We start from the raw sequence: 27903 nt of genomic DNA, 5'->3' as shown, positions 1-27903 counted from the left end.
AGTTCATTTAAGTTGAAAAAGTCTGACAGAAGGCAGAGACAGATCCCGGCTGCTTTCTTCATTAAAGCTTCCAGAGTGTTGGAGTGAATAAAAAAAATCTCTCTGTCATTCTGGGTGTTAATGCTCCTCTATTGGTAAAGCTCGTCCTGAGGGTGGAGCTTTCAAAAAGGTCGACAGGTCTTTGAAAATCAAAAAGGGATTTAAATCTGCGGCTAATGTGTGGAAATTTAATATAATATTTTCTACAGAGTTTAAAAAGGTGCAGACAGAGGAAGTTTCTTTTGAAAGGAAACTTTTAAGTCAAACATCAGACGGTCATCAAAATCAGGATTCAACTAGAAGGGGCTTTGAAATCCAGACATTTTGTTTCAAAAGTATCTGCTGTTTTCAGTGATGGCTGATCAATAGAGGGTTATAGAAGATAACTTGGCCTCTGAGGGTTACTGTCACCTTTAGGCAAAAACTATTTCAAAATAAATGTTTAAAAAATAAGGCTTAGAAATGCCTTAGTTTTAATTTCTTTAAGTCATTATGAATCCCTTGATGCAATAAATCAGATGAAATGAATAAACAATGTGATTTTAAAATACTGTTTCACATTTACGTGACAGTTTTCTTCCTCTAAAGTGCAGAGCAACAGAAATAATCACAGCAATATTTTGAGTATCATTAAATAAAAACACCAAACTCCTTAAAAATACCTGCAGGGAAGACATAAGAGCTTAATAAGTAACTTTCATTTTGTGTTTTATCTCTAATGTTGCAAGGAGATTTATAAAGATGAGTTGTTGTCAGAATTTCTTTAAAAGTATTAGAAAGTTGGTATTTCTACCAAGATAGGCAGCCCTTGAGATAATAGTATCCATCCATCCAGTCATGATTCATTTAGAGAAAACAGACAGATATACCTGAACCCCAGATATATTTCACTATACATGAAATTTCATCCCTGCTCAATATCCCACAGTCAGCTGTAAGTGATATTATATAGTGGAAGTGTTTAGGAAGAACAGCAACTCAGCCATGAAGCGGAAGAACGTGCAAAATTACAGAGTAGGTTCAGTGACTTCAGTGGTTTGTAAAAGTGCTGCTGATTCCATAGCTGAAGAGCTCCAAACTTTCATTGACATTAATGTAAGCACAAATACTGACATTTCATGTAGGGCCCCTGTGAAGGCCTCGGTAGCTTCCAGTGCTAGCTTTCCAACCAGCTAAACAGTCCACAAAAAACTCCACTACTTTGCTTTAGGTTATTCCAGTGGGCATAGCACAGGGGGGGAAAGCATACAGATTACCCCAGCCCACAGTAAGGAGGGGCCTTAGAGAAGCCTGCAATGGAAAGTGTGTTTTTATTTATTTTTTCTTAGTAATTTGTATCATTATTGAATCAAAGCAACTAAATGAATCTGTCAACAGACTGAAATTTGTATCAGATACAATAAAATACAATACAGGGGGGCCGCGCTCCTCCCTTAAATGATGTAGTCCAGCACTGCAAAATAATGCAAGTAAATTTCATTTAACCATATTGCTCATAAATGGGGAAATTACGGATCAAAAACACATTCAGATGCATTGATATTTGTAAAAGTTACACAATGTTTGTTGCTGGTTAAGGAAGGCCCTGTGTAACATTCTTTCTGGGGGCCCAAAATGCTTAGCGACACCCCTGGGTTATACTTTTCTTTCTTATTCTGCAAAAAAATACAAACAACTCATTAATATTCTACACAAAAATAAAATAAGGCATGTTTAAACATGAATCAACACAACATTAGCCTATTAGTTAGGTGGCACTAGTTTGTTAGCATGTTAGCATTAGCTATTCTGTTAGCTGAATGCTGCTTCAATTTGCATCAAATAAACTTTGAAGAAACTTACAAAACTTAGCAGGTAAGTTGACTTAAACATAGTAAGCATTCTTAAAGATTTTTGCTTTAAAACTTCCCACTTTAGAGTATATAATGGTGCGCACTTTATCCTGATGTGAAGAATGAGGCTCTTTATGTCTTCCTTGTTTGCCTGTATAAGCCTGTGGAGTCGTTTCTCTGTGAAAAATTCGGGCCAAATTTTCTGCGAAATCTCAACGGAAGTGACGTCGGGTACTACGTAATGCGCGCGCACCCATTGCTTTGTTTATGCCTGACAGCGGCGTGTTGAATGGAGAAGGCTGCTTCCGCGAGTAAACGACCCGCTAGCTCAGCCCAAACACCCACACAAACTCCGTGAAAACGTAAAAAAAACTAAGACAGTTTTATCTGCTGAAGCCCGTCAAGCTAAAAGAGAGTGTAACCGACGCAGGGGGAAATGGAGGATAAATATCGATGGATCATTTGAGAAATAGAGGGAGCTACGCTCGGCGTTGGGGATAAATACCGATCCAGAGATGGCCGTCTTCCTGTGGAAAAGGTAAAGCATCACTCTGGACCATGAAATACAATGTTACAATGACTTTATTGGTGGTAGTGGTGTAAGGAGAATAATTCTTCTCTACTGTGGATAGACAGGTACATAAACATCAATGAAGTCAATTCTGACTGGGACATCTCTGATTTTAGTGATTTGAATAATGTCCCTGTGCTGTAGAAGGGTCCACCAGGACAAAAACTTACAGTTTAGATTAATATTTCTGTTTTTCTTTGGTTGTCAGGTGATGTAAACATGTGTTGTATTGGAGAAATGGAGAAAATGCTGGGTGCTGCAGCTCCATGTAGTGGTCAACGCTAAGCTCTTTTCCCCTCCAGGCCTCTGCACCAGTCACATGGCTGAAAGCTACAAATAGAAACTAAATACGCTGGTAATTAGCCAAAGAAGTGTGGAATCCTTTTGTGATCCTTCACATAGAAACAATCCACAGACATGTGAGTTCACCATCCTCACGGCTCAGTCTCTGCACATCTTCTCACTGATCCGGACAGATGGCAGATTAATGGGTCTGACATTACATCGATGTCAGCGCAGTCTGCAGCTCCCTGCAGCCCATTTGATAAAATGATGCTAAGTGCTACGAGCTATTTAATGCAGCATACTTTAAAATGAGGCGGCTGCGAGCATTAACCCCCCGCTCTGTGCAGGGAGGGCTCGGATGAAAGCAGAGTAAAATATTTAAAGCACGTCGAACGGTTTCACACCCGCCCTCTAATTTATTACCCCTCCCTTGTGAGGCCAATCTGCAACATCAACACACAAATCCATACTTCACACACTCCAATGCTGCTGAAAATCTTTACTTCTGACCCTGACTGGGCTATACCACCAAATAAACACTCCAGGATGAAGAGCAGAAACAGAAAATAGAGTCTAAAGCAGTATTTCAGTAGGCATACATTTGAGAAAAGGTGTTATACATAGTGACTTTGATAACAGGGCCCTAAGACTTCGCCATACTGTTCCATGTTGTGCAGTTTTCTTTCATCCTTGCAGGATTTTTTTTTGTGTACAAACATGAATGTAGACACAAAAAACCTGCAGAAAACTTCTTGTTTTGCATGCAGCATCTTGTTTCTGCCTCTCCACTTTCTGTGGACCTCCTTCAGGGAGATGGAGCCCACACAGACGAGGTAAACATGATGAAACAACGTCTGTGTTTACACAAACCAAAATCATTTAGAACATTTTGGTGAGACATCGCCGAAGGAGAACACAAATAGAGAGTCAAAACGGGCAGAGCAGGTTCACTAGTGTTTCCATTCATCGGGTGAATTAAAACCGAGCCATAAGGCCAACTTTGGAGAAACATCAAGGAATTGTAAGAACTCGTGTTTAAGATTAAGACTTTAAGATGAAATTGACTTCAAGTCTTGTATTCCAGCATTCCAACAGTTTGGCCTGGTTGGTACTTAAACTTTTTAACACTTTTTGTAGTTGTGGCAGCTTACGCTTTTAGACTCCATGAACTGCAGAAAAATTAGAAAGAGAGTGTCAATAAGGGTCAATTAATACTATGCCAAAGCATGATCCCCCCCGTTCAAGCCCCCCGCTGGCCTTAACTCATATTGGTCCAAGCAAAGCATTACAACCTTGCTTTAACATGTCAGCACAACTCAATACAACACACAACGGGGTCCATACAATGCATAATCACAGATTATTGATCCATTTTGGTCATTCAGTTGGAACTGTTGGAACAAACTTCAGAGTTCGAATATGATTCGAATATTTAAAAATTAATTAATATTCAAACGCTGAAGTTACAATTTAACTGTGTTTCAAAAATATTTTTGCTGTTATTTCATTCTCTAGTCTCTCCCCTCTCTTCCTTGGCCTCTACCTTACCCATATGTTGATATAGGAACCAAATGTTTGGTCACATGACACGTGACATGATGAACAATATAGTTTACACACTCAAAACACAGAGGCGCAGCATTTGCCACCACTGAGGGTGTGACTACTTTTGCTTTTAGCTCATTGTTGGAGGGTCATCTAGTGGACAAATGTGTAACTACATGGTGATTAAAGCAACTGAACATTATAAAAGAATGTACGTCAATATTCAAATATAATTTGAAATCTGTATAAAAAATAATGAATGAAATTCTAATGCGACTGTAGATAAATATTGACAACCCTAGTCTTTACGGCCTGATATCAGGACTCATTGTCCTTCCCCTTGATGATACAACAGCCCATACACTATTTTTGTGGCTCTCTGCTTTTAAATGACATGCTGATGCACTATTTAGTAAATAAATCTTGTGGGGTACTGACTAGATTGAAATGACAACTCAATTACAGATGACAAGTTATGAGGTAGTCATGATGTGTCATTTACAGACGAGCCAGTTCTAAGAGCTGGCTCTCGTTTGAGAGACGGTTGAGAGAAAATAATAAATAAATAAATAAATGAGTAAATAAAAAAACTTCTCCTAAGCTGTTGTTCTTTCGTAGACTGCATTAAATTGTTCTACATGGTTTTCCTACATTTTGCCGCATTCATTTTATCTTCTACCTTTACAAGCCTTCCAGGGTTGGCTGCTGAGAATCATCCCCACACACGATGCTGCCGCCAGCGTGCTTCACAGTGGGGATGTTGTGTTTGTGATGATGTTTAGCGTCTTGTCTGACGGCCAAAAACCTTCATTGTGGCCTCATCAGACCGGAGAACTTTCTACCACTTGACCATGGAATCTCCCACAAGCCTTTTGGAAAACCGTAATCAAGATCTAATAAGTTAACTTAAACGGTTGCTTTCTTTTTGCTGCTCTCCCATAAAGCTTTGACTGGTGCAGCATTTGTTGTATGCAGAGTCTCTCCCATCTCAGCTGCTGAAGCTTCAGAGTAGTCATATGTGTTTTAGTGGCCTCTCTCATTAGTCTCCTTCTTGCACGGTCACTCAGTTTGTGAGAACAGCTGCTATCCCCTGACTTAAACTTTCAGTAACCTTTTCTCTGAGTTGCTTGGGGTGTTCCTTTGTCTTCATGGTTAAATGGTAGCCAGGAATACTGATTAACAAGTGACTGGACCTTCCAGACACAGTTGTCTTTATCATTTGTCACATTGAGGATTATCACCTGGTATCTGAATTGGATCCATATATCCATTAGGGCTGAACGATTTAGGAAAATAATCTAATTGCGTTTTTTTTTTTTTTACCCAATATTACGATTGCAATTCAATATGTGAGTTCCTCATCTTATGTATTTTCCTACAAAAATAAGCAATGATTCATTCTATACCATAGCCAGTACAATATTAGATTAAACTAGGGCTGAACAAATTTAAAAAAATATCTAATTGTGATGATTTTGACTCATTTTACAAATTGGATATGAACTGTTGAATTAAGGGGATTGATCATTTTCATGTAATTTAATATTTATCGAGAAAAACATGAAAAACAAAAATGAAAAAAATAGGATATTTTTTGTACACTATTCTCAAAATATGCCACTATGATTGCATGATATGTAATGCATAACGTCTCTGCTGCAAAAAGGTTTTAAACTGGTATTTGGACACAAATTTCAGGTAAAAGAAATATTGCACCTTCTGCTATTTGAAAATTGCAGCAGGCCATATTGCGATTTAATCTAATTTGCAATTAATTGCCCAGCCCTAATATCCATTATATAAATGGGTGACAGCATTTTGACAAGTCCCCCCAGCATGACTGAACAAAGGAAACTACGAATAAAACTGGGACTAATCAATTGTGTTTTAGCTTATTCAAACTGGCTTAAAATGGCACAATTACAAATAACATACACTACTATAAAGCTATTTTGTTTTTGACCAAATGTGTCAGAATTTTCCCTTTAAATAAAACCCAAAACTGACCTTGATTATACCTCTATGCCTGCAATAGCCAGGGCTGGAGGAGGATGTTTGGGGGTTGTCCTTGCATATGCAACATCTCTGCAACACAATGAGGGATTTTCTGCAAACTTTGCACGAATGTCCATTCTGACTTAAAGATAAACTTATTGGATTTTGAAGGTCAAAGGTCATTGTAACCTGACATACTTTTAGGTTACAGCAGCCTTATACTGTAATGTAGCCTTTTTGCATGTGAGCAAACATGAGAGTTATACATCTTTTTTATTTCTGTGGACAAATGTAAACAAAGAGATTCATATGAACACCAATACAATCTGGTGATAGTTATTTTTGTTGCTTAGGGAATATTCAATACCAAACAAATCTACAGATCATCAAATTAACATAAAACATGCTAATTTATCCAGAGAATGCAAAAAATAAGCTCTGAATTCAACCATCCCAGCTTTTTAAACCACGATAATTAAAATTCTGCTTTTTCCTTTTTTATTTTGACTTTTTTTCTTAAGAGCAGTCGTGTTTCATTCATACAGCTCTTCTGACAGCTGAGATGATTGTGTGAAAAGAAGAAAAGTAAAAAGCAGAGTTAAAAAAATAACATCAAGGGGAAGGAGGAGATTTAAAGAAAACCCATAGGAGGCAGTTTGTGGTTTGTTGACGTGCTGTGCTGCTCGTGAACTAAAAATCGATGCTGTGAATGGTGTCACGCTGTTATCCAGTTACAGTTCCTCCGTCTTCAGACAGACGCCGTTTCCCCCATTCATCCTGTAAGAACAGACTCCCGGTGTGTTCTGTCGCTCTGAGACAAGGCTCAAAGACGCTCACTTCAGTCTGCTCCCAATAATGGGATTTCAAACTATCAGAGAGAGCACGAGGAGCTGAGAGACGAAGACAAAGAAACGTCTGCACAAAGAAATGTAAGACAATTAAGAAAACAGAGCCAGAGCAGACAGCCCGCCTGTTTCTATTACGTCTCCAGAGTGAGAGGAAGCTCTGAACGGCTTCAACAAAGAGGTAAAAAATATAGTTTTTAATGTGCGAAGAGAAACATTTCACTTTAAAGAGAGACGACCAGGTTAGAAACTTCCAGGTTAAAGTTTAAGTTCAGACCAAAATCATTAGAGTGTTGACCTCGTGAGGTCATGAGCTAGTTTGGCGAGGCACACTTCCAGGTTCTCACTAATCAGTCCTGAGATCTCTGTCCTCTCCTGGATCCCCTTTCCTCTGCACAATCTAAGGACTCTGGGATGGTTTTTAAGATGGCGGGTCAAGTTTTTTTTTTCTTTATTCCTGAAGAGCTGCAGCGACCACACAGCTGCAGCTGATCAATATTCTTGTTCTCTCAGCAGCGAGCTCTTCAGACACATTTAATTCTTTATTTCTCTATTTGTTAATCACAACAGAAAGGTTTTTTATTCTACCTCATCAGTCTGGAGCCAACGTCAGCTGAAAATACTGAGTGAGAATTAACTGAGTGCTAGTCTCTTAAAAAAAACAAAACAAAACAAAACAAAGGACATTTCTATTACTCTGCCTAGATTTCCAATTAATCAAGGTCACATTTAATTGTGGTTTTGCTGCAAGCACTTTTCTACACAAAGCAGCACAGATGCAATCATGCTCTGACAATGAACTTCTAGCTCTGCTGCAGAAGAAGTCACAGCAGTGGAACGTTTTTATTTTCATATTTTCACTTTTAAACAAGACATTTAGAAAATTTATCTCTCTCCCAAATATGAAACCTTTGCATATAAAAACCATTCACCCCCTTGGATGTTTAACCCTTTTCTTGACTTTATAAATCAGTCATGGTCAGTTTAATTTGACCTCCACTGTACTTGAAGGTGGTTGAACACAGCCATGTACATTCAAGAATATTCATGTGCAGACAAGGTTGCCCATAAGGGGGAAATTTCTGGAACCCAGCCAAACTGGGGGCCCATGGAATCAGCAAAATCAGGGTCCACTGTAAAGCTAAGCTGTGATATCCATATATTATATTTAACCTGATTAATAACCACTCTTATCAAAGCAACAAATATCTTTTTCTGTCATTTGTGACTTCGTATATAGCATCTTGAAAATGTAAATCCCTTTACTCAAACGGGTAAAAATGGCACACAAAAAGTGGTGAAATTGGATTGTAAAAAGTAGCAGAAATGGGTTAGAAGTGGCAAAAATGAAATAAAAGTGGCAAAGAATAAGCTAAAAGTTGCAAAAATGGGCCAAGAAAAGTGGCAAAAGGGGATTAAAAAGTGGCAGAAGTAAATTTAAAGTAGCAAAAATTGGTAGACAATTTGGTAAAATGGGATTTAAAAGTGGGAAAAATTGGTTTAAACAGACAGAAATTGGTTTACTGAAGCAGAAAAATAGGCAGAAATGGCTTAAACTGCCAAAAATGGGTATAACAAGTTGTCAAATGTGGTTAAAATGAGCAAAAATGGGAATACAAAGTTGCAAAAAAGGGCTACAGAGGCAACAATGGGTGGAAAGTGGCAGGGTTTAGAAGTGGCAAATATGGGCAGAAAACAGGGGTGAAAACAGTTTAGTATTGACAAAAATAGATTTAGAGAGGCAAAAATGTGTTAAAACTGGCAAAATTGGTGTAAAGTGGCAAAAGTAGGTGAAATGAGGCAAAAAAGTGGTCAAAATTGTGCAAAATTGATGAAGGCATCTTGCAACCCCTTCTACGTGTCTCGTGACCCCCAAGGGGGTCCCGACCCCCACATTGAGAACCACTGCTCTATTGGACTGAGGTCTGGGCTGTGACTCAGCCACTCACTTTAAAGCATTTCTGTGTATCTTTCTCTGTATGCTTCAGGTCACTGTCTTACTGGAAAATAAATCTTTGCCCAAGACTGAATACCATTGTACTCCAGGATTTACATAAATTTCCTGCATTAATTTTCCCTTCTACCTTTACAAGCCTTCCAGGGCTGGCTCCAAAGAAGCAACCCCACAGCATGATGCTGTTGCTGCCTTGCTTCACAGTGGGGATGGTGCGTTTATGGCAAGGTTATAATAGTTTTTAAAACAGTTTGGAATTTTCATCAGTTTCACTTTTGTTTTCACTTTCTGTGTTGAACTTCAGTTTAGTATTCACTGCTAGTTTGTTAGTGTAATTTCGTTTTTTTAATTGCAAAAATGCTTCGCTTTAGTTTTGTTCTTATTAGTTTTAGTGTTAGTTTTGGGTTTTTGTTGGGGTACACGTCAGGGCTGAGGAAACATCATACATTTTAAAACATATTCAAACAGGCTACTCTTCACTTATCATTTTATTTATGTAAAGATGATGTTTGAATACAATGCCAGACATAAAACTACCACTTTCTGAAGTATTAATCAATCAATTCAGGCAATTTTACACTCTCCAGACTTGAGTGTCAGTGCCAGTCAGTATGGTTGTGTCAAAGACTAAAAATAAGGATATTTTGTCTCTATTATTACCTCCGCCATGGAGGTTATGTGATCGGCAGTGTTTTTTAGTTTGTTTGTTAGTTTGTCTGTTAGTTTGTTTGTTTGTTAGCAACATAACTCAAAAAGATGTGGACAGATTTTGATAAAAATTTCCAGGAAATGTCAGAAATGGCATAAGGAAGAACGGATTAGATTTTGGGACTGATCTGGATCACCGTCTGGATCCAGGAATTTTTTAAAGGATTCTTTACTACTGGGAGACAGGGCTAATGGCGGAGGTCTGCGCTGTTACCACTTTCCACCAGGAGATGGCGGACATGAGTAACTTCAATCCCAGCAGCACTGGGAGGAATAGAGGAATATTCACCCTGTGCCATGACTTCCAGTTGTCCGGTGAGACCATGTGTGAGACTGTCAGTGCATCTGTTGGCACCGGCAGGCAATGCTTCCACCATGACAGTACACCCGTAGAGAAGCCAGTGCTTTGCTTCACCATGTTTCCACCCCACTGGGGATGGAGTAATCGGCAAATGCTGTGGTGGGGGGCACATGGGGATGGATCCAGGAATTTTTTTAAAGGATTCTTCACTATTTGGAGATAGGGCTAATGGCGGAGGCCTGCGCTCTCCAAGTGCTTTTCTAGTTATTTTTATTTTAGTTAGTTTTGTAATTGACTACACAGTTTTAGTTAGTTTTCATTTTTTGGTAGAGTTTAGTTTTTTTTTGTTTGTTTCAGTTAACTAAAATGATTTTCAAGTTTAAGTTTTGGCTATTTAGTTAGTTTTAGTTAACTATAATAACCTTGGTTTATGGTAATGTGCAGTGTTTGGTGTCTGCCAAACATAGTGTCGTGTCCGACGACTGTCTTTTGCTTTGCCACTCTCCCATAGTGCTTTGACTGGTGAAGAACTTGGGCAATAGTTGCTGTATTCAGAGTCTCTCCCATCTCAGCTGCTGAAGCTTGTAACTCCTTCATAGTCGTCACAGGTGTTTTGGTCGCCTCTCTCACTAGTCTGCTTCTTACATGGTCTCTCAGTTTGTGAGGACAGCCTGATCTAGGCATGTTAATACATGTGCCATGGAGTGTTCTTTTGTCTTCCTGGTGTAATGGTAGCCATGAATACTGTTAAAACCAGCAACTGGACCGTCCAGACATAGGTGTCTTTCTACTACAATCACCCTAGACAAATTTGCACATTCAGGTGATTCCCTTTTTACTAATCGTGAACTTACAAAGAAGACTGGGCTGAAATTCTGAAGGCCAGGCGGCTAACATGACAGCATGAAGTCGAGTGCAGGAGCTCCACCAGCCTTAAACGAACACCTAATACTCCTAACAGCCCTATAAGATGAATAAAGGACAGATTCAGTGACTGATTAAGCTGTTGTAATGTAAAAAAACCACTTTGCTGTGGTTATTTAATCATGTCTTATAATTTTTTTCCTCCACGACCATCTGGTGACCTCCAGGTAGAGAATCACTGCTCTAAATGGTGACTTTGGATCTAAATGGAAAAGAGATCTGACTGATGCGTTCACCATGAGGAACTGAAGTCACCATTGGCAGCTCTGAAAACCACACAAAGTGTCTCCATCAGAAAAACGAAGCAGGATGAAAGCAGCAGCGTCTGTGACCAGCTGGTGATGACTCATGTTTTCCTCTTCCTGCTGCATTTGGGCTTTTCACAAAATGAAAAGGAAACAGAGATGAAAGTAAGCATGGTGAGCTCACTTCCTCGTTTGTGATTCATCCTTTAAGGACTATAGAGCGAACATAAAGCTACGCGTTGGCTCGATGTGCCGAGCTGCCTCCAACATTTCACACGACGGACTGGAACAGCAGGGAGGGCTTTCATCGACGTATGGATTCATCTCAACAACCGTAGGAGTGAAGAGCAACGCATCCTCAAGGTGCTGCAAACCAAAGCAACAGAGTCGTCGCTTTTTACCACCGAGTGTTTACGTCCTCATGGGAACTCGCGCAGAGAGAGGGAACCAGAACGAGGAAAAAGCAGCATCCTGAATTACATTAACAAGATCAGACACACAAGATGAAGCTGAACTACATCTATGCAGATATAGGAGAACTGGAGGATTATGGGTGATGCATCCTTCTCTGGCCTGTTAAACATCCTACAGCATGCACAGTGATGATGCTGTACAAAGGCCTGTTAAGGTCACCCGGAAAAATAAAAAAGCAAAAAGGATCCATTTATTTTCAAGAAAAATACTTGACATTTTTGAGTTTATTATGTCGTAAATTTGTCAGAAAAATGTATGCCTTTTAAACTTGAAAATTTTGAGGCTGTCTTTGTTGTTTGGCCCTGTCTTCAGATGGGTTTTTTTAAGTGGGCCCTAATCATGTAGTAATTTTACAGTAATAAAGTGGTAATTACCTACAAATTTCTCACGAATAAGGTTGTTAATAAGTTGGCATTTACCAAGTAATAACTGTAATATTAAAGAAGCATTATCTAATTTATCAAAACCTAATTTCAAAACTTAATAAAGTCGAGTAAACAGTCTGCTTACAAGAAAAGTTTGTCCTCCATGAAAACACTGTAATGCAGCCAATGTAGCATCAGAGTTCTGATAGCTGTGTAGGCTGTGTAGATAACATAGCTACATGAGAGCTAACAAAGTGAAAGCAAAGCTTACAAAGTGGCTACATGTCTACATTATCTATGTCCCTAGGTTAGCTTTAGCTATGTTTGCTAAAGCTAACATTGCAATAGCAAACTTAGCAATAGATAACATAGCTAATTTAGCTATGCAGCTAATTCAGCTAAAGCTAAGCTCACAAAGTGGCTATGTAAGATATGTAAGTATGTAACCTAGGTAGCTATGTTAGCTTTAGCTATGTTTGCTTAGGATACATTTGCTTAAGCTGACTTAGCTTAAGATAACAGAGCTACATAGCTTATGTAGCTAATTTAGCTAAAGCTAAGTTCACAAAGCGGCTTTGTAAGATATGTAGGTATGCTATCTATGTAGCTACATTTGCTTAAGCTATATTTGCTAAAGTTAATGTTACTAAAGTACTATGTTACTAAAGTTAACTTAGTCATGGATAACAGAGCTACTTAGCTATGTTGCTACATCTCAGATGTAGCTATGCTCACAAAGCAGATTTGTGAGATATGAAGGTATGTTATCTACATAACTAAATTAGCTCTAGCTATGCTTACTAATGCTAAAGTTGCTAACACTGACTTAGCTACATTAGCTTAAGTAATAACGTTAATTACAAAGCTAGCTATGTTAGCTTTAGCTAAAGCTAAAGCTAAAGGGAGTCACTGTTTAACTACTTTTAACACATCTACACATAATGTGATACTGGACTAGACCTCTGACCTTTTCTCAGTTTTACGCCAGACTTTGTTAATGAATAAAGTTGAATTTTAAAAAAATTACGGCAAGTTACGGCATTTCTTTTCTGAGATAAATGTTGTCTTAAATGAGCAGTCTGTGAGAGCGGACATCAGAAATGTACAGTATGCATTCAGACCCATATCAAACAATCTGCGCTACCAAAATCAGACAATATTTTAATGAAATGTGTACATTTAAGCTTAACCCTACCCACCATGCTGGACTGATCCACCTGCAGCTCCTTAGCGCATTAATCAGCAGAAGAGTCGTCTCTGGAGGACCATCCCCTTGTCTCATGTTGCCCTGCAGCTCTGTGAGGTCAATCAGGAGGATTAAAACCTTCCCTCTGCAGACCACCTCTGCTGTTTAACCGTGTGCACCGCCTCGGGGAGAGGAACATTATATAAGCTGTCTCTAAGTCTGAAAGGTGCGTGAGAAAATATAATTGTGCATCCTGCTGAAAGAGAGGCAGATGTGACAGTTTGGTTATAAAGAGAACAAACACACGAGAAAGATTAAAAAGGATGATCGAGAGGAGACAGAGCAAAGTCACATTTCAAACTTTTTAAGCCGATTTAAGAGCTAAAAATGTCACAGTATTTTATGCAGCTTTGTTCCACTTAATGCATCGTCAGGAACTTTGAACGTTAAAGAAAGAATCAGGAATATTCAGTAAACTCTGGTCCTAATCAGAGTCAAAGACAGCAGAAAGGCTGCTTGGGAATGGAGAAGTCCCTAACACCATCACCTATCAAGGTGAAATGTGACACCGATTCATCCCAATATGGCCACACCTGGCTCTAAAAATTCAAATTTTGGTTGCGAACATGTTTAACTCTTGGTATCAATTATTCCAGTGAAACTGAGAGAAGAGAACATCAGAAGGACAGAGAAAACTCTGAGAAACAAATGTGGGTGCAACATCATATAGATTAATATCCCTGACTGGTGCTCCTCAAATACTTTTAAGTCCTTGATGTGGCAGTTCTGTAAATATTGTGTGGAAAGCCGTCTTCTTGGATTGCTGGTAGTCTCTAATATTTCAGATTCAGCCCCTCTTCAGCTCTGTCTGTGAGGTGAAAAAGTGAGAGGTAACTAAAGTCCAACAAGCTCTTAAGTGAAAGTTTGCCGACTCCTCCGGTGTTCAGACTCCCTTGAGCAGGAACTTACACTCTTTTATTTCTCTTTCATACATGATTCATCGACAGACTTTCTCCGTTCCAATAACACGGAGGTTTCTGTGAACGGGAGGTCAGGACACAGACGAGAGCTTCGGTGTGTGACTGGAAAAATAAGGAGAGGAAAACAGAAAAACTGAAGGGTTCATCACTTTTTTATGGCCACTGCAACAATCTCTGGGTCATAGAAGTTAAAAGTAAAGACAAAGAATGGTTCAAGGCATACAATTAGCAGAGCAGGCCAAAGTTTAAGCATCTTAAGTTATGTTTTCCTTCTTGTTAGAGCTAAATAATGCAACCCTCTGGAAAACCTAACCATCACACAAACACAGGGGTTTAGTGGAGTGTAAATATGTGGCTTTGTTTTAGCAATAGAGGAAATAATAATAGAGCCTGCAGAGCACACCTGAGATAGAAAAAAATATGAGAGCTAAGCTTGACTCTGATTGTCGGGTCAAGATTTGGATGGATGGATGGATGATGGATGGATGTATAAATGATGGATGGATGGATGGATGGATGGATGGTGCTGGATGGATGGACAGACAAATGGATGGATGGATGGATCAATGAATGGGTGGATGATGGATGGATGTATAAATGATGCATGAATGAATGGACAGACAAATGAATGGATGGATGATGGATGGATGTATGGATGATGGATGGACAGATGGATGGATGATTAATGGATGGATGGATGGGTGGATGATTAATGGATGGATGGATGGATGGATGGAGGTATGGACGATAGAGCGAGGGATGGATGGATGTTTAAATGATGGATGGATGGATGGACAGATGGATGGATGATTAATGGATGGATGGATGGATGGATGGAGGTATGGATGATAGAGGGAGGGATGGATGGATGCTTAAATGATGGATGGATGGACAGATGGATGGATAATTAATGGATGGATGGATGATTAATGGATGATGGATGGTGATTAATGGATGGATGATGATGGAGGTATGGATGATAGAGGGAGGGATGGATGGATGTTTAAATGATGGATGGATGGATGATGGATGGAGGTATGGATGGATGCATGGACGATGGATGGAGGTATGGTGATGGAGGGATGGATGGATGGATGATGGATTGCTGGATGGATAGCGTGATGGATGCACTGACAAATGGAAGGACAGATGGACAGACGGATTGATGGATGGAGGTATGAATGGAAATCAGGTACATTTTGACAACTTGACATTATTGTTTGTCTTCACTATTCGCTGTGTCGGCCATTTTTGGATTTACACCTCATTGCTCCAAAGAAGGAAGCCGATGTGAGCATGCAGGTGTCATTTCAGTACAAAGTCACAGCGCCAACCTTTGACCTGGCATGGATACTACAATGTTTGTAGTCTGATTTGAATATTCGAGCACAACAGATACTGCCATGGATCATGGAGCTTATTTGCAAATGTAAACGATTCTCTTTTCAGTGGATTATTTTATAAAAAAGTGGCCAACAGTTGTCGACTCATTATTCAAGGGTCTGGCAGCAGAAAATGAGCATCACTGATTCTCCATACAGAAATTCGCTCCAGTGATTTTGAAGAACAAACATAAAACCCCAAAAATGCAAATCATTTAAAATGTAAAACATGTTCAACTTTGTGACATGTTTTCGTTGGATGCAGCCTTGGCTTTCGGCTTTCTGTTACTGTTGATGAAACGTTTCAGTGTTTCTGTAAATTGGACAAAATTAATTTCCACCTCGTTGCTTTCCAAACATCTCACAGATGGACTGCAGCAAAAAAAAAAAAATCCAGCTGGCATTCACAGAAATGCAGATTAATGTCCGTATAGACAAACAGAAGAAATCCAGGGTTTTACTGCATAGCTGTGGATAATGTGATGCTTCTGCAGCAGATCTGTTTCCCTTTAGCTGATATTTACTATAATGAAGATGCAGAACTACCACATGCTGCGTCTCTACAAATACTAATGAAGGCAGACGGGAGGTTTTCAAAGGAAAGGTAGAGCACCCTCGAGGATAACAACAGCCAAATTGGAGAACTTTAAGGATATGTGGAAAATATGTCTAATGTCTGATAAACCACAAACATCGAGTCTGTGATCAGTACGGCTTAGTAGAGTAGATTATCATGAGTTTTTCCTTAGTAATGAAAACTTTAGGGAACAATGATTGAAATCATAATGTCAAACAGCTCCAAACATCTGTTTTCATACTTTCGACTTTAGCAGCATCAGCAGAGCAAGACTGAGTGACCGAGCAGATTAATCAGCCATTAAACCAAACCTTACCGGGCATGTTCAGTTTTTATGCTGTGTTGTCAGAGACAAGGCTGCCCATAAGGGGGGCAAAGGGGAGAGTTTGCTGGGGCCCGGCCACACTGGGGGTCCATGGAGATTAGTAAAATCAAAGACCACAGTAAAATAAGGCTGTGATAAACATATTTCATTTTTAACCTAATTATCACCACTTTTATCAACGCAACAAAAAACAAATTCTCTTAAAACAGAATTACCTTTTTCTGGGTAGTGTTAATGATGTGGAAGGGCACACTGACCTGAACCATTTACAAGGTAATGTCAGACTAAGCTAAGCCGTTATTTGCACAAATGTCAGGATGCTGAAAATACAGCTGAAAAAAACAAGACAAATGTCATGGAAAAAAACAATATAATTTTTATAAGTTGCAGTAAATAGGCTAGAAAAAGCAAAAATTTGATAAAACTGACAGAAAAGTTACAAAATGGCAAAAAAGGGTATAAGTAGGTTACATCTGGCAGAAAATGTGAGTGAACAGTGGGAAAAATGTGGCAGAAATGGTTTAATAGTGGGAAAAATTGGTTAAAAGTGGGAAAAATTGGCAACAGGTAGCAAAAAAAGGGTTAAAGTGTCAAAAAAGTGGTAAAGAAAAAAATGCAAAAAGCTGCAACAATGAAATAAAAGTGCCAAAAAGAAGTGACTAAACTGTCAGAAATGTTTTAAAAGTGCCAATAAATGGTAAAAGAGCAGCAAATTGGGTAAAGAGTGGCAAAAAAAAAGTTTGTAAAGATGGGAAAGAAGCTGTAAAAATTGGTAATAGGTGGTAAAAAAAAAAAAAATGGGCAAGCAGCAGCAAAAATGGAATAAAAGTGGCCAAAAAGGTAGGGAAATGGCCAAAGAACAGCAAAAATTGGTTAAAAGTGGCCATAAAGGTAGCAAAATGGGCAAAGAGCAGCTAAAATGAAATAAAAGTGCCAAAAAGAAGTGACAAAACTGTCAGAAATGTGTTAAAAGTAGATAAAATAAATGCGAAAAGAGCAGCAAATTGGGTAAAAAGTGGCAAAAAAAGTTTGTAAAGATGGGAAAGAAGCTGTAAAAATTGGTAATAGGTGGTAAAAAAATGGGTAAACTGTGGTGTTTATTTTGTATTGAGTAACTTATTTTGGTGAAACTTCCGGTTTCACACACACAAACATCACATAAACAGCAGCAAAAATGGAATAAAAGTGGCCAAAAAGGTAGGGAAATGGCCAAAGGAACAGCAAAAATGGGTTAAAAGTTACCAAAAAGGTGGTAAAGATGAGCAAGAAGCTGCAAAAATGAGTTAAAGTAGGTAACAATTGGCAAAGAGCTTGAAAAATGTGTTGAAAATCTTAAAAAACGGTGGGAAAATGGGCAAAGACAGCCAAATGGGTTAAAAATGCAAAAAAAAAAAAAAAAAAAAAAAAAAAAAAAATGGCAACAGACAACATAAAGGGGGTTAAAGTGTCAAAAAAGAGTGGCTAAAAGGGCAAAAGCTGCAACAATTGAATGAAAGTGCCAAAAAGAAGTGGCAAGACAGTGTCAAAAATGTGTTTAAAGTCACAAAAAAGGGGAAAAAGCAGCAAATGTGGTTTAAAAAGTGTTAAAAATAGGCAAAAAGTTGAAAAATTGGTTAAATATATGGAAAAGAGATGACAAAAATGTAGCAAAATTGGGATGAAAGTTACAAAAAACAAGTGGCCAAAAGAATGGAAAAAAAGCAAATATGGGTTTTAACCGGCGTAACAGTGGCAAAAACTGACATAGAGCTACAAAAATGGGTTAAAATTTGGAAAAAGAAGTAGCAAACATAGGCAGTGTTGAAAAGGGGTTAAAAAGAAGCACCATTAATTCCAACATCAGAACCCAGTACTAGTTCAACTCTTTTTTAGCTCCAGAATGAATCAGCTGTTAGCCAGTATGCTAGCACCAATGCTACTGATCCAACACACATGCACTGATATCATTAACCATCACAACTGGGGAGGGCTCATTCTCCAGGTTTTTCAGGGGCCCAGGCAAATTGCAGGCCTGGTCGGAGACACTGTGGTCCTGTAAGATTTGTGTATGCAGAAATTTTGATTTTGCTTCATAGAATGAAAATGAAATGATGGAGAAAGGACCTTAGTGCGCTTACAGAGCGTTTTAAACACCTCGGCTGAAGCTTGTCCTTTCTTAGACTTCAGTTTTCTTGGCTGATGTAGGATGATGAATAAAAGTGGGCATCAGGAGGTGGACAGGGGTGATGGATTTGTTAAACAGATCTTAAGAGTCATTGTATTGCACATATTTTTTAGTTTTCATGCAATTAAAGAACACAAGGAACTGAGAGAAGAAGCTCTCACAGCTCTGATGGTGAGATAATGAGTGAGCACAGAGAGCTGAAACCCACAGGTTAATCTAAACTTAACACCACTGGGTCCAATCAGAGCCGATCAAACACCTGACACTGCACTGATAATGATGGCCTCTCTCAGGATTAGTCCAGTTAGGCAGGCTTTTTTGAAAATTGAGTTTTTTTCTGTGCATTTTTACTTTTTTTTTACACACAAAAATGATGTTCTGGGTCTCTGACTTCTGTAAAACACTCAGGGTGAAGATTTTAGAAATCCTGTTTACAGAGATGTTTTCCATGACTGAAATTTTGCCTGGTACTTCATAACACAGTAGCCTGTCTTACAACAAACCTAAAATAAAGACTTATAAACACTTTACAGGGACCTTAAAGGAATAAGAATGAAGACAATGAGCAGAAAGGCAGAAAATGAGTTTTCTCTTGTTGATTTAGCAAAACCAAACCAAGAAAAGAATAATGAGGTGTGACTTACAGGGCAGAGACACGACAGAGAATAAAGAAGTCAGAAAATGGAAATAGGAAAGAACCATTGTTAACTAATGCCATAAAAAATAAAGAGAATCAGAGAGCGTCAAGAACAGCACAGAGTAGAGATGCATCCTCGATGATTGATGTTTTCAGATGCAGAGAGAACTGAGTTCACTGATTACGCCGCAGGAGGTGATAAATATCAATATATGCTGATTGATGAACGTCTGTCTCTGACGGATTAAAGACGATGAGTTCATGGGTAAAAATAAACTCAGGAAGGCTGTTTTCTCCTTCTTTTGTTGCATTTATATGAATATTACATTACCTCATTGTTATTATTCCCCTTTACTCTCAAGGTGTTGTGTTATGTTTTGCCCTTCGTGCCAAATGGTGCAACATTTCCTTACGGGTGGCAAGGAGGACGGGGAGGGGAAATAGGAGGTGAGAAAGAGTTGGAGGTTAACTTTTAATTAATACTGACTACAATAGTTCCCAAACTTTATCTGCTGGGCCACCGTATACATCAACATGTACAGATTTATAAAATCTATAATTCCTGTCCTGCAATAATTCCACTGACTATTGTGGGCTTCCTTCATGCAAAAGGTCTTCTTGAGTCTCTGATGCAGCTGAGGGACTACCCCTCTCAGTTCATTTTCAACATCCAGCTTTGATCTGTATTATGCCTGGATTGAGGCAACAGTAGAAAAACCTATCTCACATGGGTAGGATGTTGCAAAAGGGGAAAGTGTGGACAGGACTCTCCTGCCTAGCGGTGGGTACTCCTTTTCACTTCAATCCAAAATGCAGACAGTGTCTTGGACTTGAAGTGCAACCGCATTGCTGAATCTGAAGTGGCATCAGACTACAGCTCCTGCTGGCTTAAAGTCATTGATCAAAAGTTTAAGACCACAGCCTTAAAAGCCAAAATCTGCACAAAAATGTGGATTCAGTGTCATTTTCTGTCAGGAATTCACTGTCATGACGTCCTGATGGCAAAGCAAAAAAGCATACTGTCTTTGAATGTGGTCGGATTGTTGAGCTGCATAAGCAAGGCCTCTCCCAGCGCGCCATCGCTGCTGAGGTTGGACGCAGTAAGACAGGCATTTTGCATTTCATCAAAGATCCTGGGGGTTACGGAACAAAAAAGTCAAGTGGTAGACCCAAAAAAATTTCCCCGGTGCTGAGCCGGAGGATCCGATTAGCTGTCTGTCTAGACACAGGATGATCTTCAACCCAAATTAAGGCTGTTACTGGTACCGACTGCAGCCCAATAACCATCAGACGGCATCTGCGAGGGAAGGGCTTAAAAAACAAAAACGCCTTCAAAGGCCTCGTCTCCTTCAACGCCACAAAATTGGCCGTTTGGACTTTGCAAGGGAGCACCAAACATGGGACACTGAAAGGTGGAAGAAAGTTTTATTCTCTGATGAGAAAAAATGTAACTTTGATGGTTCTGATGGCTTCCAACATTACTAGCATGACAAGGAGATCCCACCTGAGATGTTTTCTTTGCAGCACAGTGGAGGGGGTGCCATCATGATCTGGGGTGGAACAATGGAGCTTCAGGTTGTGCAGGGGCATCAAACGGCAGCTGGCTATGTGGAGATGTTGCAGTGGGCATCCTTCATGACCGAGGGCCCTCGTCTGTGTGGTAATGACTGGGTTTTTCGCCAGGACAACGCTGCAGTTCACAAAGCCCTGAGGTGCCCCAGGGAGGCTGGCTCTTGTCAAATCAGATTGGATGTTGGTTGCCTTTGAAAAGCCAGATGTTACACAGGTGTATGCAGCTGGGCTCATTGCCACTCTTGGAATTCCAGATGCCCCTAGAGATCCTGAGTCTTTTTGGGCAGACTTCAAGTCCATAACCCTGGTGACTGCCATTGAATGCATCCAGGAGTTACCAAGGAGGAGTAAGGCCTGCAGGGCAAGACCTGATGGCAAAACTAAACTGGGCAGGAGAATGAGGAATGTGGCTGCATGGGCGATACTGAGAGACGCGAAGGCAAAGATTTGCATGGGCATGGAGTGGGCCAGGAGGATCAAGGTTGATGTGGCAAAGTGCCAAGCCGGCTCCCATACCTGACCTGACCATACCTCAAGTTTTGGCTTCTTGTTGGTGTTTACGAGAATGTAACACATGTGGATGGGATTATTTTGAAAATGGAGGAAGAGAACCTCCCTTTTTAACAACATGTGTGGACTAGGCTTGATTCTTAAGGATAAACAGATCGCATTTTGGAGCTCATAGATCGAAAAACCCCTCTGGCTCTTCACTGTCCAGCAAATGTAGACCTCACTGCCAGCGAGTACTTCTAGTTCATTTTGCTCTAAAGTTGCATCCATAAAACTCACGCCAATATAATTCATTTTTCTTGCAGATAAGAACAAAAAAAAGTGAGACAAATTAATATTTTCTCCAAGTTTTAATCACTGAAACAGCTCTGTGAATCAGAGGGGAATTTATCATGAAATCTGAGACCACAGCAGTTTAATCTTCAAAATAATTGAAATGCATACATGAATAAAAAGTCATACATCCATCCAGTAATGACTTTAATCTATTGGATTTCTGCATAACATGACGTTTACTTAGAAATGTGTAGGAAAGTTTATGCAAATGTTTAACTTGTTGGAAGCCATCTCTGCAGCAGCATAAATCTGCAGGCCAATTTGCGATGTAGCATCTTTTATTGTTGATGCAACTCATTAATTAGCTGTTTGTTTTTGTTAAGTGCGGATAATTTTGTCTACCTTGTTAAGTTTTACGGCTCAAAACTCCTGACCAAGCACTGTGTCAGCTTTGTTCAGTGAATCCCAACAGAAACACTGAGCAGCCATTACATAAAAGCTTTGGTATAAGCATCATTTACCTGCAGAACATCATTTATTCTTTCCAAATTTTATCTTTTGTCCCAATCAGCAGCTCTTCTCTCAGGATGGGCCCAAAGGGAACAGGCTATGCGGTAAAACAAAAGTAGTTTTCTCACCTCTAAGCTTGGCTACAAACAAGATTATTTACCTTTATGAATTTCCAAGGGACGTGGTCCTTAGTTTAGTCACAGTTCAGTTATCAATCCTCAAAGAAGCAAAGCTTATATCTCTCTTTCTTCTTCCACAAACCCTGAATGAATTCTTCAAGTATCCACAGAGAGTCAGTGAGCTTACTCATACGGTCTGAGTTATTTCTCCGTAGTGTACCGCTCAGTGAATGAGTCTGAGGTGAAAGTAACACTCGGGGGTCGAGATGACACACCTCAGTGATAATACGATCAGACATGAGGCTCCACTGACCCACATCCACACATCACCCACACAGACCTGCTGCAGAGCAGAATGCAGCCCCCACCTCCAATACACCCAAGATACATTTGTCAGTAAACCAGTTTTGCAGTTGATTGGTCCTTTTAAGTCGTGATTGCGAGTGAGTCAGTTCACAAATGTTCCCTTTATTCTGTTTGAGCCTTTTTCCACCATTAAGCACGGCCACTTGTGGATTGTTTTTGTCATGCTTTGGTCAATCTAAGACATGAATTAAGCACCAGAGGAGTGCCTATGCTTCCAATGCCAAGGGTAGATATACCAGGTAAGTTATTATAATGACTCAGTGTGATCTAACAAGAAGGTTATACAGGTGTACAGTGACTATAACAAGTATCCACCCCCTTGGATGTTGTAAGGGCAAAATAATTCACCTCATTCAAAGTGATTGACCTGATTCAACAGAAGTCCACCAAATTGGTGCTTCTAGTGGAATGGGGATCACCTGAGTGCAGTGGATATGTTTTAAGTGATTGTAGTATAAAGACACCTATGTCTGGAAGGTCCAGTCACTGGTTTATGAGAACTCAAGGCTCATAAACATATATTCATTCATACTTTCACACATTCATGAACATTCATTCAAGAGTTCAGTTTGACCCAACATCAAGAAATTAAAGGAAAATGGCACATGTGTAAATCTTCCTAGATCAAACCCAGTGTAAATTTTGACAGCTATTTTTAATTCTAGTGTAAGTTTTAGTCTTTAGATTAAATGCATTTGAGTTTTAGCCACATTTTAGTCATTGCTACCCTTTATAGCATTGTTTCCCAACCATTTCTTTTCTTGGAGCCCCCCTAAATATCCTAAGACAAGCGGAGCCCCCAAGGACCCAAGAGAGATGATAAAGTGACACACTGTCACCAGAAATCAACATAGATTTCAATTATTTCATTGATAAAACCCTAAAAAAGGATTAGGCATACTTTTCCGATCAAAGGATCTTTGTATAATTTACTTAATAACTGCTTTATTGTGGTTTTTGTCAATATTTGCAAATCTAATTTTGGCAGCCTCAGAGCAGACAAAGCCTTGGGGAGCCAGGACCCCAGGTTGGGAACTAATACTTTATAGTTTTAGTCTAGGTTTCGTCGACAAAAACTCAAAAAACTTTCAGTCTAGTTTTAGTCCATAAAGATTTCTTACATTTTAGTAATAACTTTTAGTCCAAGCAGTTACTCTCTTACCTAAATCTGGTAACAAATCATGGTAATGTGTTCTATGCACCTTGCTTCACCTGGGGTCCCAGCCAGTGTTGGGAAAGTTCAATTTCTACATGAACTATTTCAAAGTGCATTTCACAAATTTTAAAATGAACAAGTTCAGTTCATAGTTCATAATTCAAAATTTTGAACTAAGTTCACGGTTCCAAAAATGAACTAGTTCATAGTTCATATTAGCATTTCCCCATTGTTGCCACCCATTCAGTCACTTGCACATACCTTGAAAGGCTAGCCAGGTGCTTTAGTTCAATGTGCCGTTTCAGGTTTGCTGTTGACGTTGTTGATGTACGGAGATGCTTCTTGAAACCCGGTGGGCAAAGTTTACACAAAAAGGTAAGATTTTTCCCACCTGGATCATCACTGACCTTTTAATAAAATGCTTTCAAGTAATCATTCGAAGATGCCGTATTAATCGTGGAGGCAGAGTCTGAGATAGTGCTGCTGCCTTCATTTGTTTTTGCCTCCATGCTTCGCATTTTGATGATGCAAGCAGCTGGCGTTGCCAGATTGGGTGTTTTTACCCCCTACGTATTAAGGCCCATGTACGGTGTGTTTTAGCTACGGTTTCACCTGGAAGGCTCTATGGAAATCTGGCACCCTCTTGAACAAAGTTAAACTGTGAGAGAGTGCCATTCACAAATGCCAGAATGAGCGTGCTCACAATAACATTCATCAGGCAGAAATACAGTACGTTCAGTTCATGCTTGCCCAACGAACGTTCACTGAACTCGTTCAGGCACAACACTGGTCCCAGCTATCTATAGTTGCGAGGCAGAATAGTTACAGATGCACTGTATTTTGACAGATTTACCTTCAGTGCAGAATGTCTGACAAAAACTAAATTACATGTTAGTCTTGTGTTAGTAATCTTGATGAAGACCAAACTTACTTTTAGTCTGTCTTGGTCATCAAAGCTCTGCTTTTGCGAGTCTTAGTCTAGTATTGCTTATCGAAAACAGGCTGTCGATGAACATTTGTAGTCATAGTTTAAGTTGATGAAATTAACACTTATCATGCTATCCTCACAAACTGAGTGACCGTGCAAGAAGGAGACTAGTGAGAGAGGCCACCAAGACACCTATGACTACTCTGAAGGAGTTACAAGCTCCAGCAGAGTAGAAACAACAAAGCCACTGTTGAAGAAAACTCATTAAATCTTGACTACAGTTCACCAAAAGGCTTGTGGGAGACTTCATAGTCAAGTTGAAGAAAGTTCTTTGGTCTGATTAGACCACAATGAAGCTTTTTAGCCATCAGACAAGATGCTATGTTTGGCGAACACCACAAACTCACCATCTCCACTGTGAGGCACAGTAATGGCAGCTTCATGTTGTGGGGATGCTTCTCTGCAGACAGCCCTGGGAGGCTTGTGGAGGTAAGAGGGTTAAATGAATGCAGCAAAATGTAGGAAAATCTGGAGGACAATCTTATTCAGTCTGCAATAGAACTACAGTTCAGGAGAAGATTTATTTCCCAGCAAGACAATGACCTGAAGTAGAGCCCTGCCCAGGACTGTTGTCTTCATCCTGCTCCCGCCTACTCCCGCTGAATTTCCCACTGAAATGGTTTATAGTGAGTGGCTGAGTCAAACCCCTGACCTCAGTCTGCCTGAGTCTGGTTCACCTGTTTACATCGACTTCAGAATGGACTTTAGACTCAAGTGTGCTGTGGTCTGGGCCTGGGTCGCTAATGTAAAACTATTCTTTTCATCTGCACCTGCAAACAGAGTCCCGCTTGGATAGATACAGACTGAATTTCCACATATGAAATGTACAAATGTCCAAAAATATCCGACTGGATAGTATTCATCCACCATCACTCTGTCAGACAGACAGACAAGCTCTCAATGTGACTGAAGATTCAGCTGTCTTTACTGACAGTCTGAGTAGAGACAGACGCTGAGGTAAGACCAGGGGCATGAAAACACCGCCTGTGTGACCCGGCCCGATTATCAAACACACATACACATCATCAGCATACAGGCGCGCCGGCTCCTCGCCTATCCTGCACATCAAAGAGGAGCTGAAAAGTGGTGGGGAAAGAGCCCGTGCAACGCTGGAGTCACGGCTGTGAGGAGATTACGTGTTGTGAATGTAAATCTTTGAGCTGCAGCAGAGTGTGGCACTTTCTCTCCTCTCTGCAGGATTTTCAAACATTTCTCTGAGACGCTTGACAAAGACGGAGTCTCACACCGGAGGAAAGTTAGCATCAGAGGAGACGGATGGGCCTGACACACAAATATAGCTCTGGGCTCCTGGTGTCAACGCTAACGCTGATGAGAGTCTGGTTTAGGAAATCAGTATGGTCTATTAAAACACACTTTGATTCTGGTCATGCATTGTTAAAAATTGCTCTACAAGCCTGAAGTTTCCCCATGTCTCACCTGTAATGTATCTTCCTGATGTGCGGCTTCTTTAAGAGTTAAAACATGAATACCATGTTCAGCCCTGAACCACTGACTGAGTACATATTTTCAATCATGTTGGGGAATATCAGCTCACTGGAAGCCTTTCAGCTGTGTGTAAAACACATTAACTGCAGAAATATAAAATAATTTTCCTCCCCAGAGAGCCAGAAGTGAAGAGCAATTATCATTTTTCCCCTGAAGAGAAACACATTACTGTTCCTGAACAGACCCGTGGCTCAGAAAGTGAAATATCCTCTCAGTGAGATCATAGACAGCGTCGGGTTTACTCGACCTCAATTAGAGAGTTAATACCCATCTCTGTAGCCTTTAATAATGATCTGTAACAATAAGCATTTGACTTCTTCTTCTCTCTGACCTTCTCTAGTGTGCAGTTACATGCCCAAACATCATAGTCCATATCTCTGCAGCAAAACAGCCCATAAAGTGGGGTAAAGGAGGGGGGGCTCTCAAGGGCCCAACCAATCCGGGGCCCATAGATGTAAAGTTAACACTGTGGATGGGTACACTTACCATTAGGAAAGTAATGTCAGACTTTCTAGCTAAGCCATAATGTTCACAATTGTCAGGATGCCAGAAAATAAGGAAGAAACTGATGAAGCTTTAAAGGAAAATGATAAAACAAATGCAAAAATGGTCAAAAGTTGCAATATTGGGTAAAAGTAGCAAAAATGGGTGAAAAGAGCCAAGAACGAGTGAAAATTAGTTAAGAGTGGGTTAAAAGTGGTAAAAATGGACAGAAATAGTGGTGAAAAGGGGTTAAAAAGAGGCAAGAATGAGTGAAAAGTGGCAAAACTGGGTAAATAAGTTCCAAAAATTGGTTGAAGGTGGCAAAAATGGATTGAAATAGTAGTGAAAAGGGGTTGAAAAGTGGCAAGATGGGCTAAAAGTGGCAGGAATTAGTAAAAAGTAGCAAAACTGGTAAAATGTTGGTTGAAAGTAGCAAAAATGGATAAAAACAGTGGTGAAAAGAAGTTCAAAAGGTTTGGAAAAAATGGGTAAAAAGATCAGAAATGGGCAAAAACATCATGAAAATGGAATAAAGATGGACAAAAGTGGGTTTAAAGAGTGCCAAACTTGGTTTAATGTTACATGACAGGGGGAAAAAGGATGGAAATGATAGTAAAAAGGGTTAAAAAAAAAAAAAGAAGAAGAAGAAGTGGCTAAAAGAGTGGTTAAAAGAAAGGGTTAGAGGTGGCAGAAATGGGTGGAATTATGGGTTAGAAGTGGTGAAAGAGTAGCAAAAATTTGGTAAAAGTAAAAATGGGTTGGAAAAAGTTTTGAAAATGGATCAAAGATTGGCCAAAATGGGTTAAAATCAAGGAGATGGGAGAACACGTTTGTACCAAAAAAGTCTTAGTCAACATTATCTAATGTGTGTCACAAATAAAAATCTAAAAAGTTTTAGTTTGCATGTAAATTTTTCTTTTGTCTTTATAGTTCCTTACCTTTTTTTAAAAAATTCAAGGGATATTACTGCAGCACTCATGTTCTTTGTCCTGAAAAAAAGGAAGTTTAGAGCTTGACTTTGCACCACAGAGTTGATGTTTTTAAGCTTTAAAAGACAGCAAGTTGGCGCGCCGGTAGTCGAGT

This window comes from Cheilinus undulatus, linkage group 23 (genome assembly GCF_018320785.1).
Source record: "Cheilinus undulatus linkage group 23, ASM1832078v1, whole genome shotgun sequence".
In the NCBI taxonomy this organism is placed as follows: domain Eukaryota; kingdom Metazoa; phylum Chordata; class Actinopteri; order Labriformes; family Labridae; genus Cheilinus; species Cheilinus undulatus.
The sequence above is the reverse complement of the archived record's forward strand: the minus strand, read 5'-3'. Positions refer to the sequence as shown.